Source organism: Otolemur garnettii, unplaced genomic scaffold, assembly GCF_000181295.1.
Source record: "Otolemur garnettii isolate 467f Iridium unplaced genomic scaffold, OtoGar3 scaffold00015, whole genome shotgun sequence".
Lineage (NCBI taxonomy): Eukaryota > Metazoa > Chordata > Mammalia > Primates > Galagidae > Otolemur > Otolemur garnettii.
This window is the reverse complement of record NW_003852410.1, coordinates 15,436,203-15,453,553: the sequence shown is the minus strand read 5'-3', so window position 1 is coordinate 15,453,553 and position 17,351 is coordinate 15,436,203. Positions and strand designations below refer to the sequence as shown.

General features: G+C 44.1%; 1 protein-coding gene across 1 annotated transcript in view; it reads right to left on the bottom strand.

The window, feature by feature from the left end:
• The window catches only part of EIF4E3 (eukaryotic translation initiation factor 4E family member 3), a 72,933-nt gene that overhangs the window by 23,857 nt on the left and 31,725 nt on the right, over positions 1-17,351 (bottom strand). The window contains exon 3 of the mRNA XM_012802495.2: positions 2,796-2,868. The gene's annotated coding sequence lies outside the window, so the exon portion shown is untranslated. The remainder of the gene's footprint in view (positions 1-2,795; positions 2,869-17,351) is intronic.

Here is a 17,351-nt window from a genome sequence, read left to right as displayed (position 1 = left end):
TTTTGGTTGCAGCCATCATTGTTGTTTGGCGGGTCCGGGCTGGGGATTCGAACCCACCACCTTAGGTGTATGTGGCTGGCGCCTTAGCCGCTTGAGCCACAGGCGCTGAGCCATAAAATGTGGTTTTAAACAGAGTACACATATTTCCCAGTATGTGGCTGCCCCAGGGCTTTAAATAAGTTCCTGCCCACCTAAAATGCTGCCAGATCCAAAGCCTCAACCAAATGCGCAGAGTTACCCTGTTGGGTCAGGAAAACCAAGCCAATCCCTTCAGTGTCTGTCCTGGAATCCACGGGCAGCTCTGATGATCCAAGGTCATAACAGAGTGGAAAATGTCTAGTGGGGATCTAAAAGCTTTCACACACGGACAGCCCTTAAAATCAAGTGCTCTGAGGATTATAAAATGGCTGCTGGGAAGAGGTAACAAAAGTCCACAAATCCACAAAAGGGAAGAAGGGAGGGGAAGCTTCTCAGACTCTGAGAGCATTTCTTTCTCTGGACAGTGGCCCAAGTGCTGCCTTGTGGCACTGCCCGTACTTGGCACTGAATGATTATTAACAGGGGACTGTTACTATGCCTCCCACGTGCTTATGTTATTTTCCCAACTAGATCAGAATGGGCCATGGCTGGGGCTGTGTCTTTACATCAGTCACTACTCTCTGTGGCCATGATTCCTGTGACTAAGTATGAATGCCAAAATTTATGAACCAGATGTTGGGAGCAGGGTTTGAAAGCATGGATCTTTGTGCTACTTCTTCATGTGACAGGCTGCCTAAGCAAGACACGATCTGGGTGCCAATCTATTGGAATTTCTAAGAAGTTAAAAGATTTAGGACATAACAGGAAAACTATTTAAAAACTGTCCCTTCTAGAAAATTCATGGACATATGGTCAAGGCAACCCTAAGTAGCAGTAAGTCTTATACTAGCAGTGTATTATACTTGAAGAGGAGAGAAACTTGATAGATTTTGCTTTTGAAGAGAATAGAAAAGTGATCAACCAAAGCAATCAGTTTTTCTTTTTTTCTTTTCTTTTCTTTCCTCCTCCTTCCTCCCCTCCCCCTCTTCCTTCCTTCCTTCCTTCCTCTTTCTTTCTTTTTTTTTTTAGACAGAGTCTCACTCAATCACCCTGAGTAGAATGCTGCAGTGCCATAGCTCAAAGCAACCTCAAATTCCTGGGCTCTTAGCGATCCTCTTGCCTCAGCCTCCTGAGTAGCTGGGACTACAGGCACCCGCCACAATGCTTGGCTAATTTTTCTATTTCTATTTTATTTTATTTACTTAGTTATTTTTGAGACAGAGTCTCACTTTGTTGCCCTTGATAGAGTACCGTAGCATCATAGCTCACAGCAACCTCAAACTCCTGGGCTGAAGCAATCCTCTTGCCTCTGTTTTTCTATTTTAGTAGAGACAGAGTCTTGCTCTTGCTCAGGCTGGTCTTGAACACCTGAGTTCTAGCAATCCAACTCACCTCGGCCTCCCAGAGTGCTAGAATTATAGTCATGAGTCACTGCACCCAGCCAGGTTTTTCTATTCTTAGTAGAGACAGGATCTCACTCTTATTTGGGCTGGTCTTGAACTCCTGAGCTTAAGCAATCCTCCCGCCTTGGCCTCTCAGAGAGGTAGGATTACAGGTATGAGCCACCTCACCCAGCCCTCAGTTTTTCTTTTGATTGTTCATCCTTAGAGTTGGACAGAGAAGGAACTAATGGAACTAAGAGCTTATGTTTGTTGAGAACCTGCTACTGTCTGTGTATCAAGTTACTCTAGTAAGCATGACATAAACATTACCTTATCCTCACAGTAACCTATGGAAGTAGGTGCTATCATACTATTAATTTTATGGAAATAAAGAGGTTGATATGTGCCTAATTTAGGAGGAATTGGAAGGTGAATTAGGAAACAGGGTGAGACTGTCCATTTTCATGCTCAATAGAACAGTTGACCTCTAAACCCTTAATAACTGCAGGACAGTGCCCTGCCTCTCATAGATGGGAACAGAACCACAGAGAGGGAATGGCAGGCCTGGAGCTAGAACAGAGACCCAGATAAAACGTCTTGAAAACTTTTACTCTTAATGGTTTGTTCCTCATGTGGGCCTATGCAAGATTTCTTATTTATTTATTTATTTACCTTTGAGACAGAGTCTCATTCTGTTGCCCTGGGTAGAGTGCCATGGCATCACAGCTCACAGCAACCTCAAACTCTTGGGCTCAAGAGATCCTCTTGCTTCAGCCTGGGACTGTCCCAGTAGCTGGGACTATAGGGGCTTGGCACAATGCCTGGCTATTTTTAGAGAAGAGGTCTCACTCTTGCTTAGGCTGCTCTCCAACTCCTGAACTCAGAAATCCGTCTACCTCGGCCTCCCAGAGTGCTAGGATTACAGGTATAAGCCACAGTTCCTGGCCCTGGTTTTTCTATTTTTAGTAGAGATGGGGTCTTGCTCTTGCTAGACTGGTCTCAAACACTAGAGCTCAAGCTCTCTACCTGCTTGGCCTTCCAGAGTGCTAAGATTACAGGTATGAGCCACTGTGCCTGGCTCCTACGGAAGGTTTAGGTAGTAAAGTTTTAGCAGCTTGCCAAGATTAGAGCAAGACACTGGAGCATGTGCTCGGTCAGTCTCTAGGGTGGACTTGGTCAAGGACAGCTGCATCAAAATGGACCTGGCGAGCTAACTGTAGAGCAGACCTCCTGGTCAAGGGTACCAGCACCACAACCATTTTAAAGATGGATGCTTAAATATCCAGAGTGTACTATGCTAATCCAATTCATCCCTGACTTGAGCTTTGAGCTTACCTGTACTGTCTGTACGGTGTAAATTTTCTTCAGATTTGATGCACACTCAGCAGCCGTGGCACCAGGGAGAGATCTGAATAGGAAAAAAAAAAAAAGACACAAACCAAACAAGCAGTCAGTGTTAATGAAATATCCCACAATATAATTATACAAGTCTTAATAAAGATCAGGTCTCAAAGCACAGAATTAGGCATTTCTGTGATGCTAGTTGGAATTTAAAATGTGAAATTCCTACTTTATGAAGTCATGTGTTTACTTTCCCTAAAAATTAGCATACTTATTCTGTGGAAATTTAATAGAAAAAAATTAAAGTATATAAGAAAAGCATTTGAAATCTTACAATCACATTAAAGAAATATTTAAATAACATAGTAATAGCCAAGAATTTCCCCTCAGACTTGAAGAAAGAAACTGCCTGTTGTACAGATGGCAATGACCATGTAGGGTCCTGACCTAGTACACTTGAAACTTGTTAGTACCCTGGTGGTAGACATGCATGCTTAAGAAACAAAGTGACCATTTGCCTACGTTAAGAAAACATTACTAGAAGTCAGTTCTGATTTTATCTCAGTTTGCATGAGTTTCCAAAACACTTGCCTTTAGAAAATATGCTGTTATTTTCTAAGGCTCTGTTTAATTAGCTCTGTTGAACTTTATGGTCAGCATGCATTAATCTTTAGTTTGCTATATGTTCCACTAGATGGCAACATACTACAGGTTTATTCACCAGAAATCGATGGAACTGGCTTTACCAAGCACCATTTCCAAGGGAGTAAAATGACAGGGTCTTATTAAACTTTTCAATTCCTGCCACCTTTTCTCTAAGTATAATTAATTAGCAGTTTGTATTCAAGAGCATTGAGGTCCAGTTACACTAGGCCTAAGATGATATTTCAGCCCAGTGTTGTGGTGGTATGTGCTCACAGTCCCAGGTACTAGGAGTCTGAGGCAGGAGGACTGCTTGAGCCCCAGAGTTGAGACCAGCCTAGGCAACATCGCAAGACTGTCTCAAAAGAGATTTCATCATACAAATAATGCTCAAAAGCCCCACGTTTGGTGATTAGTGAGAAATAAGTGGCTTGCTGAGAAGATAAAATACCCCAATCACAACTGACCCACTAGGATCTACAGCCTATAAAAGCTCTTTACCAGCTCCTATCTCCAGGGATCCTCAGCACATTGCACTTTCTGGACAGTTGCTGAACCACTGCACGCTAGAGATGTGCACAGAACTCACAGCAGCTCAGAGAGAGAGGTGCGGCTGAGGTCTGCAGCTGGGTGAGGTCTGAGCACAGCAGGGCTCCCTGCACGCGACTCCTCAGACTACAAGCACTGAATGCTTGCTAGGTGTAGAACCTGAATATCAAAGATGCATTTCTAGACAGAGTCCCCTCATTTGAAGGTCACTGAGGAAGCTCAGTTATGAACTAGTCTGGGAGCAAACAAGGGACTACCACTGACAAGTAAAGTCTGATAAAGAACTCTACACTAATGCAAAATATTTTGTCTATTTTGTCTGGCAAACTAAATAAATTTGATGGACATGGCCTTTTAAAAAAGCAAATTCATGCTTAACCCCCGAGTTTGAGCTTGCACTGAGCAATGATGACGCCATCACGCTCTAGGTAGGGCAAAAGAGGAGCGACTGTGTCTCAAAAAGTAAAATAAATAAATAATCGAATCCACAATAACCACCATGATTGCATTTTGTTGCCAGCCCTGAAGCCTAAAATAACTATGTCAATGGTGTGGTGAAGGCCAGAGGATCAATTAACACCTCGCCAATGACATGGGCCCTGATGAAATGCATCCATTACAATCACCTTAGCTGAGTATTAATTTGGTATTTAATGCAGGTTCTTAGGCCTTTTTCAGCTTACATCATAAAAAGAGCAGGGATAAGAACTTCTAAAACCTCAGCATTTTTCTGAACAGATGTTAACATGGACGGATCTATTACTTTTATATTAAAATCTACTGGCATTTATTCTGGAACTGATTTTTCTTCCTAAAAAGTTTAGCTGACTGCTGCACCAAACACACTCAGCAAATACATTCCTGGATGCCCCAAAGCTCCTTCCCTAAGTGTGTGTGTGCTGTGGGGAATGGGGTGGTAGAATCCAAAGGAAGAAAATGTACTTTGTATTTTTTCATTTTAAAAACTATATATTTCAATATTTGGGGGGGTACTTTTTAGAGTTACACTTCCAAATTTAGGAAGGTTATGGGGGTGTCTAAACTGCGACCCGTGGGCCTCATGCAGATTATCTGAGGCCTCTTTTGCTTATTTGTGGTGTCGGATATCGAGAAAATTATGCACGGACCTATATTTTGCTCATCAGCTTTTGTTAGTGTTTGTGTATTTAATGTGTGGCCCAAGACAACTCTTCTTCCAAAGTGCAAAAGGAAAAAAGATAGGTTGGACACCCCTGGTAGAATGAGTGCAACTTGAATGCTCACCTCAGATGGCATTTTATCAATTTAAGCAAAAACAAAATGTAAAGCTAACCTGGGGGAGAAAACACTACTGGCGAACATTTGCTGTACATGCCTTTTAAAATGCCTGCCTCCATCATCTGGTCTTATATTTTAGTGCAGGAGATAATTACAGAAAGTCATTTAGGTGCTCTCAGTGTCAGTATTTGGGTTTTTAATTTTTTTAATTTTTATTAAATTTTTAATTTTTTTTTAGAGAAATTGAGTTTCCAAAGCCCCCAGAAGGGCTCTAGAACAAAACAACTTGGTAGGGCTTATGAGTGTCAGACAGACCAGCACATTCCGGCTAATGTGCAGGTGTTGAATTTTTGCTGATGTGCTGAGCATCTGACCTCCACCACTTGCAACCCTACTTATGCAACTGCCAATATTATTTATCACCATTCTGCAGGTGAGTAAGCAGGGGCCTATGGAGGTTTGGCAACTTACCCAGGCCACAAAAATCTGATCTGAATATAGGTAACCTGTCTGCAATTTCCTGTTCTTCACTCCTCGCTGCTGATTCTGCCTGATCAAGCTACATATTCACACTCACACACACACACATTTTTTTGGAGTCTCACTCAGTTGACCAAGGCTAGAGTGCGACTGGTATAATGGGATTTTGCAGTTGACTCTCAGTGCATTCGCATCAAAACCACTATTTTTGCTGAATTCCATTTTTCTTATTTTTTTTTTTTTTTGAGACCGAGTCTCACTACGTTGCCCTCAGTAGAGTGCTATGTCATCACAGCTCACAGCAACCTCAAACTCTTGGGCTTAAGCGATTCTCTTGACTTAGCCTCTTAAGTAGCTAGGACTACAGGCGCCCACCACAACACCCAGCTATTTTTTGTTAGTTTGTTATTGCAGCTGTTATTGTTGTTTAGCAGGCCCTGGCCAGGTTCAAACCCGTCAGCCCCAGTGTATGTAACACTGAGACACCGTAACCACTGCACTATGGGCGCCAAGCCTGAATTCCATCTTTAATACAGGATTGTACCTATACATGATTCTTAGAGAAAACAATATTAAAATAGCCTTCACAATAGAGCAGGGCTGGGGAGCTTCTCACAAAACCCAAGAGGATCACAGTCAATGACAGCTCTATTTTCACAGATTAACACTTGATGATACTGATGTGTTGGGATTTCAAAGGAAACACATCAAGTTCCATGGACATTCAGTTTCCTAACTTCTTCATGTTTTACGAATTATCCAGGCTTCACAATAACAAAGTAATGATGGCAGAAGTATTAATGGTGTAAATGGTTGGTGTGGCTGGCCAGCAGAAGGCATGGCATTCTGCTCTGTGCCAAATCTGATTCTGACCATCACTGAAAAATACCAGTATGCCTAAACATCATGACCTTGGACTTCTTTAACAAGTAAAACCGGGCTATAGCCACAGAACCAATTTTAAAAGGGCAAACAAGCCAAGATTTGTAAATGATCTGTGCACAGGTCAGTCTGTCCTAGACGTGCTGATTCCAAGTTGAAGCAGAAGCTGCACCATGCACTGTTACTGTTTTTAAAGCGGCAGTGCAGGCTGTTCAGTAAAGTCGCAGCCTTGGTAGCAGGCAGCCATACCTCTCTTCTTGCCACTCTGAGACACACTGTAGCAACTGGAAGGTAAGTGTTTATAAGTGATTTCAAAGAAAGAAACATTTTTACTGGTATCACATATATAGCATATTTGTTTATCTTTAAGAAATCTTTTTTATTTCATTCATGTTATGAACCATAACCTCCCCAGCAGACTCCTAATCAAAACCCTCTCTCTGCAGACCAAGGATGCTCGTCTGCAAGGATGTTGCCCCTGGGGTACATTTGGCAGCATCTGGAGGCACTTTGGTTGTCACAGAGAGGGGATGCCACTTACATCTAGTGGGTAGAAGCCAAGGATGTGGCTGAATACCCTGTAATGTACAGGGCAGCCCCCAGAGCAGAGACCGATCTAGCCCTGAATGCCAATCACGCCAAGGCTAAGAAACCCTGTAGTAGATACGGACTAAACCAGTGGTTCTCAACCTTCCTAATGCCACAGCCCTTTAATACAGTGACCCACAGGTTGAGAACCGCTGGACTAAACAGTTTCAGATGATTTTAAATTGACTTAATCAACAAGAATTTGTTGCACACCACTTTTAGCTGCTGAGGGTACAGGAGTGACCATTCTTGACAAAACCCTGTCCCCTTGGAATTTATGAGTTATAGAAACAACACACCCCTGTCCCCTGAATTTCCCAGGCCTCTGAAGGCAAAGAAACAATGGTCATATCCTTTTCTATTTGCCTGGAAGGGAGGAGGGAGGTAAAAAAGCTAAGAGGATTATGACCATTCTTAGAAGAAGGTATAGCCAGAGCTGTGAAAATCACAGAACCTAAGAAACAGGATCTATTTTCACACTCTCTGAATTCTATGCCACCCTCCCGGAGTATACGACTAGAGACAAGAATACAGCCATGGAACAATAAACGCTGTCTGGATGGATCGGGTTAAAGAATTTTAAATGCTCCACCAGGAGCTTCCCCTCTATTTGATAGATGAATTGATGCAATAAAGGCTTTCTTTTACTGAGTATCATACGAAAAGGTTTTGCATATATACAAGCATATTATGTCTAATCCTTACTGCAATTCTGCTGGATTTGCATCCTTATCCCCACTTTACAGATTAGGAAACTGAGGCTTAGCAAATGTTTTTAAGCAGCAGATCTGTGTTCTCCTGCTAGTCTTTCCCCATTAAACTAGGTTGCCTCCCAGTAAACACTGAGCAGTCATTGTCAGCATGGGTGGTCACATCATATGTTAAATCCCTCTCCCACCTTCTCTCTCTTAGATTGTCTACTCTCTCCTTGGGCCCACCCCCTGCTCCTGCCTGCCATCCCTTCTTCCATCACAATGCACCTAGCCATGCTGTTGGCAGGGGGCAGAAGCGGACATGCAGGAGATGGCTGGATTCTCTTGAGAATCCCTGGCAATAAAGACATCCCCAAATGTGATACAAATAACATAATTCACGTATAGCACATCTACAGGTCATCATTTTGGGGGTTGCACATGGGGGCTGAGATGATATACCAGACAAAGGCCATAGACAGGCTGCAGCAAGAAGGCAGGAAAGCACAGGGGTTAGAAGGAAGGTCTTTGGAGTGAGTGGATCTCAGTTCAAGTCCCAGCTCTGCCACCTGCCCGCTGTGTGACAGGCCTGACTCTTTTTGACCCTCTGCTTCAACTCTCTGACCCTCATCTTTTTCTCTAGCAATGTGGTCTCTACTCCATGGCTTTGCTACTTAGACTACATGAGCTGATGTAGATAAAGCATTTACTTGGTACATATAATTACATCTAATAAGCAATTGTTGCAACTTCATCACCATCATTGAGATGGACAGGACACAAGAACAGGGTCCAGATGAGAAAACCATCAGACTGAAGAGACATCAAGCACATTTTCTAACCTGTGAATCTGAACATAAGAGAGACGCACATGTAGCTGAGAACCTTCTGTGTTCACTTTCAGAAAAGAAAGCCCATTAAGTATCCAGCTCTTGGGTGAGCTATGGTGAAGGCTGTTTCCACCTGGATTTGGCTAATTGAGAAAGTGTGATGGTTAAGGCAGAAGTGAAAAGGGACTCTTTTTTTTTTTTTTGACAAAGTCTCACCATGTCTCCCTCGGTAGAGTGCCGTAGTGTCACAGCTCACAGCAACCTCAAACTCCTGGGCTTAAGGGATTCTCCTGCCTCAGCCTCCCAAGTAGCTGGGACTACATGTGCCCGCCACAATGCACAGCTATTTTTTTGTTGCAGTTGTTGTTGTTGTTTAGCTGGCCTGGGCTGGGTTGGAACCCGTTAGCCTTGGTGTATATGGCTGGCACCGTCTCACTGTGCTACGGGTACCAAGAGTCTAAAAGGGACTCTTTAGAAGTCTGCCAAGTAGACAGTGAATCCAAAGACGTCAGGTGGACTGTTTATGTTATTTCAGACCAAAACTCCCTACTCCAGTCTTACATTACTCCTGTGTGTCTCCAATTTAATAATGGAGTAACAGGAAATCAATCTCAAGATTCTCTACATATAACTGGTAAGAATTCCTTTCCATTTGGAGAGTTAAGAGAAAGCATGAAGTCCAATGAGGCTGGACCAAACATTCTACTTCACTGGTTTCCAGGCCCCTATGCACTATTTACATGCAAAAATTTAACATCTTATTTACAAATCATGCTTACCTACTCCTTAAAGCAGGTCACTAAGAATGTCCACAAAACTCTTTTACCTTAATTAAGACCAAACTGCTTGAAAGCATTTTATCCTCTCTTTTATTCAAGAAGCACTGAGCCCCAATAATCGAAAAGACTCCATATTATGTTCTGTGTGCATGATCCTGTTTCATTCTCATAAAAACACCCTGTGGTAAATAAAAGTTGCAAGCCCACCACGATAGGCCAACTAAGTCTGAATGTGTGGTAACTTGCCCAAGTACACACTGTTGGTGAACGGCAGCGCTGGCACTTGAACCAAGGGTTGCCTGACAACATTGCCCTGAGTCACTAGCCTACACTGGACAGTGGACAGTCCCTGAGGGACTGACACTTTGCTTGGCACCATGAATGCACTCTGCACCAAACATCATCCCGACTGTCCTGCAGCTTGTATTTTTCAATTCAAGACTTTCCAAACGTGCTTTCCCAGTAAAACCCACTTTTAAAGATTAGAATTGCTAATGTCTGAGCTCAATAAGAAAGCTCATGGAGACAGACCTTTGTAAACAGCTAAGGAAATGATCTTAAGCATTAGTTGGGTGTCCCTCATCAGGCCATAGTGCCACTTACCTGCCTCCTGCATACTGGCCATGCTTCTTACGAAGCAAAGGCACCAAAATGGAAAGTTTCCTCCAGTGCTGCTTGCATCTTTGCCCCTCAATGTCCCACTAGTTAATGGGAAGCATCGCCTGGGAGCTTGTTAGAGATGCAGTCTCCAGGCCCCGCTTGAGACCTGCTAATCCCAGGTGATTGGTATGTACATTAATGTTTGAGGCATGCTGACTTGTGTCATCAAGTTTGCTAACAATTTGAAAAGTAAAATCTAATGAACTGCAGCATCACAAGAAAAATGTAAAACATCATTATTCTCACAGACGGATCTGTCATCACCCAAAGACATTATCAAGACGGGGTCATCATTAAATGTGAAGGATAATTCTGGAAAGGTGCTTGAATATGGGTTTGCAGGCAGGGCTTTTTCCTTTCTCTGGAAATTTTGAACCAAGGGGTTCTTGGCTTAATTATTTCCTACAAACAGGGCTCGGTTTCCTTATTTGTGAAGTTAAGTGGTAGACCCAGAGTACCTCTTACACCCTGTCCAGCTCCAATATCTGGGAATATGAGGTTTGAGAGAAGTATGTCCCATGCATTGTTCATATTTATAAGAAAGCAGCGAAGTTAGGGACAACAGTGCTGGGAGTCATACTGTCCTAGTTCAGTTCCAGCTTCTGTTCTATATTGCTGTGTGACCTCAAGCAAGTTACTCTGTAAAATGCTGCTGATTTATCCTGCTTCAAATAATTTGAGAACTTTGTGGACAATTATGTGAAGCATTTGGTGAAGTGCTTAACACAAAGGAGTAAAACGTAGTTCATATCAACAGGTTAAAAACTGGAAAAAGACACTTAAAAGTTTACATAGTACATAGTACAGCAGATCCAATTACCTGATAGGCGTGCCCAATACAAATGCACACAATAAATGCTTGGCAAAAAAATAAACGGCGATGATAGCCCACCTTGTGTGGGAGAATTTCACTTCACCTGAGAAGTGCCAACCTTAAGAAGGAAGACTTTAAAGGCAGAGATGTGTCTCCTAAAAGCCAGTCCTCCTATTGAATTTATGTCAACACGAGGCTCGGCTGTGAGAGGGAAACTGCACAGAGCCAGTTACATGATGAAGTATGCCCCGTGTATGTCCTTCACTCCATTAAAGATGATTTGGTTTTAATCAATTTTAGATGGATCTGTGGCCTGTGGCTACCCCAGCTTCCTGTTTGAGAGTCACAGACAAAAATGGCCCCAGCTCTATTATTTACAGTTAGTAATGCATCTATTGAAAATATCTGGGCTGGGTGTGGGGGCTCACGCCTGTAATCCTAGCACTCTGGGAAACTGAGGTGGGTAGATTGCCTGAGCTCACCGGCTCGAGACCAGCCTGAGCAAAAGCAAGACCCTGCCTCTAAAAATAGCCAGGCCTTGTGGCAAGCACCGGTAGCCCCAGCTACTCAGGAGGCTGAGGCAAGAGAATCACTTGAGCCCAAGAGTTTGAGGTTGCTGTAAGCTGACGCCACAGCACTCTACCGACAAATAAGACTCTGCCGAAAAGGAAAGACAAGACAATATCTACACAATCTAAATGTTTGATTTTGATTTCTCTCTGCTTCTCTCTGTGAGCCCTCCTAGTTCATGACACAGCTCCCTGACAGTAGCAACTGAGGCTCCATTCTGATACATGTATGTACTTAACCCTTCATTACTTGAAGGATGGACGGACCAGAAGTGTTAAGAGTTTACAGGAGAACTAAGCAAGGCCAAGTTGGGAACTATCCCCATGACAGATCACTAAAACCTTGCCAGTTGTCTTAGCTTTAGAAGTAAGTAAACAACATCTGTAATATTAAAAGCAGGAAAAATATTTTTTGAGTAGCTAGTCCCAGGTAAGGACTAATAAATTTTCTGACTGAGGATGTTCAGGGCCCTTAGACCTTTCTGTGAGAAGTAATCACTAACCCATAGGTGGAAAGGTGAGAGTTCTCTAGGTCAGAGCCTTACCCTGCCAGATCTACCCAGAAGACCTTCACCCCTTACAAAAAATAAAATCATGGGTCATTTAGAGTCTGTGAGGTCAGAAGGGTGGGACTAGGGGGAAAAAATAGGAAAAATTGAGATGTTAGCCACCTCTCCCTTCCACACAGCCAGCTCCCCTAGGATGTCCCTGGTCAATCTCTCCCCACCTCCCCATATCAGATTTGTTATTATGCCTATACTATGGGATGTATTTGGAAACATCATGTCCCTGGTCAGTCTCATCCCACCTTCCCATATCAGATTTGTTATTATGGACTATGCTATGGGAATGTATTTGGAGACATCACATCCTGTAAGTTGAGACTATATAGAACACGACACCTCTGAAGTCTTCACTGATGCTACTGAAGCATATGGCATGTGAGACATCCCTCCTCTGAGGACATCTCTGCAATCTTATTATAACCTACCACAGTGACTAGCAACTGATATGCTCAATTAACATGGTTGCATAATTCTCAAGTTTGGATACCTAAGGCACTTGTTATTAATACAAATCCACCTTCCACACCCAGAGGTCAGCTTGAGCAGTTCTGGGGCAGGGAGGGGGAGAGCCTGTACTTTTACAAACACTGCCAGGTGATTCTGATGAGTGGAAGGGGAACTACGCTTCGGGAAACACAGGTTTGGTGGAGCTAAACCCTGCTGGGGTGGGACTGGTGACCGATGCATGTGATGGCTCACCTTAGTGATCATGAACAAAAGTGTGAAAATATTCACTAAGCACCTACTATGCGTCAGGCCCTATGATAGCACTCCCTGGAGTTATAGACATGAGGCAGTTAGGAGCTCACAGGCAAGAGGGAGGGACAGAGGACAAAGCAATTACCTTAACATCAATGCTGGCCTGTAGAAAATGCTGTGGGAACACAAAGGGGGGTGGGCTTAATCCTGCCTGGACAGGCTGTTTAAGGACAGTTACACAGAACTGGCATTCCACTAGGACCACGAAGCATACAAGGCTATTTTCCAGGTAGACGAAGGGAACGAAGGCATCCCAAACAGAAGTAAACAAATTTAGACGAGGAAACAAATTTCATAAGCTGGCAAGTCACGACTTATCCAAGAAAAGAGATGGTGCTCTGATGTTACTGGGGAGAACGGACAGGTGGAGTAGCATTGTGGATCTGAAGAGTGAGAGAGCTGGTGAGAGACACACAGTAAAACTGTGCTGCTGTGGCAAAGGAGAGGGCTGAGGGAGTCTGGAACTCAGGGCAAGTTCAGGTGTGTGTTTAGAGGACTAACCATCCCAGCCCCGGGGGGGACACCTGGGGAAGGGAAGAGCTTGGGAGCAGGCAGGTAGCTAAGCAGGCTGGTGTGTAACTGGGACTCAAGGTGACCAGGGCCTGCAGAGAGAGGGAATGACATGAGGGAATGGCTTAGAATTCAGCAGTTTTTCTAGGCTGTTAAATGGGCTGAAGTACAGAATTGGATGGAGTAGGGAATTTGGGGTAGAAGAAGATTCAAGGACCAAATGATAATTCCAACTTTAAAAAAATGGTAATATGGTGGGATGGTTGACCAATACATGATAGGCAGAAAAGGAAGAGAGTGGCGAGACATCAACTCCATTACTGAATAATAAATACAGTGTGTAAGGTGCTGATGGACTTCCCAGGCTCTCAGAAGTATTTGCCCTGAACTCAGAAAAGAGCTGAGGGCCAGAGATGGAGATTTGCAAATGATAACCTGAGTAATGGGGGCCAGCACAGGAGAGTGGAGCGTGTGCTGGGTAGAATACAACACTACTGCAAATATTTAGTGCAGACTGACTCATGGTAACCTCTGATCTAGAAGCTGAGGACAGTGCAATGGGGAAGAGAGCCCTGTCCCCATGAAGGGACATTCTAGTGAGAGAACGCCAAAAAATGGTGGGAACGCTCTGGAGAAGACAGAACAGGGCCTGGGCATGGGGTCTGTGTTACATGCTTGTGCCATATCATGTAAGTGGTCAGGGAAGGTCACTGATAAGGTGACCTGTGAGACCTGGAAGGACAGAACAGAGCAGGCTGACCAGCTCCTGGAAGGAGGGGTACTCTAGGCTGTAGGAATTTCAGTGGCAAAGGCCCATGTTTGGGTTCATGGAGAAAGAGCAAGGGGACTGATGAGCTGAAGGGCGTGGCCAGAGGAAGAGTGACAGGGAAGGGAGGGTCTTAGGCAGGGCAGGAAGAGCTGCAGAGTCCCACTGGCTACTGAGAGCGCTTTGGCTTTTACTGGGGCGGATCCAGTAAAACACACACCTGAACTTGCCCTGAGTTCCACGAAGGGGGGAAGTTACTGACGATTCCAAGATTTGGGGTCTGGGCAACAAGTAGGATGGATGTGCTGTTAAATGCTCTTATCTAAGAAAGATGGAAGGAGGCAAGTTTAGGAGGGCAGTTGGGGAGGTGTTTCAGAACAAGCTGAGTTTGTATGTTCTATCAGACATCCATGTGGAGACAGAGGAGGAGCTGGACGCACAAGGGTAAAGTTCTGGGAATACCAGTTCAGGTGGAACTGAAAGCCCTGTGGCTGGATGATATCACGGGGGTAGGAGGAACAGAGACGAGGCTTGAGGACTTGGACCTGAGGGAAGACGCAGAGGGACAGGGGTCACTATGAGATGAAAATGAAGTAAACAGAGACACATACCAACAGTGGCCTCCAAAACCCCAACAGGACAGGGCTTTAAACACCCAGAAAAGGGAAGGAAAAATTTTTATCCTATACCCCCAATCTATAATTACTCCCTCTAATGCTTAAATTCTTGGCCATCCGTTCTACTTTTTTTTTTTTTTTAACCAAATAGAGATTTATTGGTGTTGACTAATAAAAATGCAAATAACTCTACTGAGGCATTCTCCAGTTCACCCAGTAGGGGAATGAATTTAAGTTGCCGGCATCCTAATACTGAATCTAGACAAACTGCTCCAGAGATGGGAAGTGTGAGTGTGGGGAGGGGCTGGTAATTTGGGGACATGGTAATAACAAAGTTAACCGCTAACACTTAGTAAGCACTTGATACCAGGCACCTGTTAGTGTTGTACATCTATGGCTCTCAGCTAACCTTCAGAACAGCCCTGAAAGCTTTACCCTATCACTATACCCATTTTATAAACAATGAAAGTGAGGCTTGGGGAAGCTCTGTTGCTTGCTCATTACCACAGGGTAGGCTGGAAAAAAGGACAAGGCCAAGACAAAGGTGTCAAAGGGACGTGTAAGTGGCAGGGGGCCTACTGATGCTGTGAACTGAAAAGCAGTGTCACTGGTGTCAAGCCCTGGTTATGCGGCAGGGAAGGTTGCCTTGGAGGGCTCCCCTGAGAGCCTTGGTCTCTAGTCTAGGATGTGTGTCTCTGGGGAAAAAAGTTACAAATGAACTTCTAGAACACAATGTGTTCATAGCCTCAAGGGTGGGGAGAGCCTATATAGAACTGTAATGGATTCCCAGGGAAATAGCAAAAGTTCAATACAAATTATGAGATGACTGATCAGGCGAAATGAATTCATATGGACAATATTAGAGCAAATTATAATTTTCAAATTAATATGGCCATATCTCTTATTGATTTGGACACTGTGGCAATGATGTATTTCAAGTGATTATTGACTTTCAGAGAACAAAATTGTGCAGATCAATAGAAGATATGGTTTGTGTCTTCACTGAAGTTGCTATGTTTTTATCTTAAAAGCTATAAGGTATTCCTAAAAAGTTGAGTTGTTTGTAGTATTGGTATTTTAGGTCATTACTAAAAAGTGTTTTTCCTGTAGGTAGACTAATTTTTGACCTTTCTAAAAATAAACTCTCTTGATATTGTTTCCACCAGATAAGGAGTACCCACAATTTAGACTACTGGTCCAGGTCCAGGTTTAACAACACATACCATGTAACAACGGCCTAGTTATAGCACACCTTTGAGAACAAAGACACATGATTTCATTCTGTTTGCCCAAACTACTCATGTTATGACAATAAAATGTTCTCTTAATATCCCATAACGAAAGTGAAAATGTTTTGAAAGAAACAACTCACTCCATTTCCCCCACCCTCAACTTCTTTGGGTCCCCAGAAAAGAAAATGGCTCCAAGTGATAGCTCTCATAGATCGGTGCTAATTCCAACAGGAAAAAAATAAACCAGTTTATCTTCACTGAAAAAGATGAATATCACTTTTGAAAAATCTTGCTGACATTTTGTGCAAGGCACTTTAAAACCGGATTTGTGTCTAAGTAAATTTCTCAGTGAATTTCTACTAAGTAAATTTCTACCAAGTGAAATTCTCAGACACACTTCCTCCTAACATTAACCATGGTAGGCGCTGGTTTCTTCAAAATTTACAAAAGCTCTCGGAACCACCTCGGGGTGTCATCACTGGGCACCCAGTGCAGGACAGATACTAAGAACTGGCTGTGCTTTCTTCCACCTACTCATTCCTCAAACACTTTTTTGTGTTCCTTCAACGTACCAGGCACGCTTCTAAGTAACGGGATTTAGCAAGTGTCAACAACAACCAAAAAAGTCTCTGCTCTTTGATTCCTCAACAGAGGCTTGAAAATAGGCAAGGATTGAGAACAAACAAATTCACAGATAACAGAATGTGACAGAATTTAGACTTTACAAAGAGAAAGAAAGCAGGGTAGGAGAATGAAAAATGATGGAGGAGAGTTCCTACCGGAGATTCAGTAGCCAGAGAGGCCTTTCTTAGGAGATGGCACCTGAGAACGCTGTAATTGTCCCCCTTTACTGCTGTGGTGATCAAATGCTCGCACTGAATCCCCAGTGCACAGCAGGTGTGTGGTTCCACCGCAGGTGCTCAAAAAATACCTGCTCAGTGGTTCAGAAAGAATTTGAAGAGGGACCCACGGCGCTTGGGCCGGGCATGGGTGGAGGCGCGCGCCGCGCAGTAATCACACCACCAGCGCTCAGCTCCCCAGGGCTCGTCAACTTTCGCGAGTGCCGTGTCAGCTCAGGTCGCGTCCTGAGCTCCCCGAGAGCCCCGTGGGGTGGCCCGCACAGCCATCGCTGTCCTCGACTCGCCCACCATCTCCCCGGCCCACCAGGACTCCCGTCCCGGCATTCGCTTCTGAAGGGGATAAAAAAGGAAAGTGTTGCCGAAACTTCTGGGGCTGCGCTCTCCTCTACCGGCCCGGGAGGGGAGGCCGCCCACAGCCGCCCGGCGCGGCCCAAACCTGGGCTTCCGACCTGGCTCCCCGCGGGTCCCGGAGCGTGCGCCGGCGGACTCGCGGCGGGG